This window comes from Ctenopharyngodon idella, chromosome 23, assembly GCF_019924925.1.
Source record: "Ctenopharyngodon idella isolate HZGC_01 chromosome 23, HZGC01, whole genome shotgun sequence".
NCBI lineage: Eukaryota > Metazoa > Chordata > Actinopteri > Cypriniformes > Xenocyprididae > Ctenopharyngodon > Ctenopharyngodon idella.
Genome location: NC_067242.1, coordinates 17,585,332 through 17,585,788, shown reverse-complemented (window position 1 = coordinate 17,585,788; position 457 = coordinate 17,585,332).

The window sequence follows — 457 nt, the reverse complement described above, 5'->3', positions numbered from 1 at the left end:
GGTTTCTTGAGGTAGAAGTGTGAAATCATTCATGTGGGAATTCTGGTGGTATCCCGAGTCTTTTAAAGTGTTTTTGGAAGTGTGGTCACGTGACGTGGGATGTCAGAGGGGTTGGAAACCGAATCCCTGTTTGGAGTGAGATCAGTAGAAGTGCTGAAGTTTATTAAGAGCGGAATTCTGCCTCATCACGGTTGATGTCATGGATGTTGTGTTTTTAATTGACTTTTTAATATATACTACACGTAATTAACTGTAACTAGATTTTTACTTTTTTTATTTTATTAAAAACATATACACACACAGTGGTTTGAGTGTTCTGAATGGTTTTAGCGTGTTAGTGTGCAAATTACTTTGGTGTTCAGGGTCGTTGCTAGGGTGAATGCTTAGTGGCCCAAGTAAAAAGAGCCCACTCCAAGTTTCTATGATATTCCAAACAATGGATATATCTCTGTCTCTC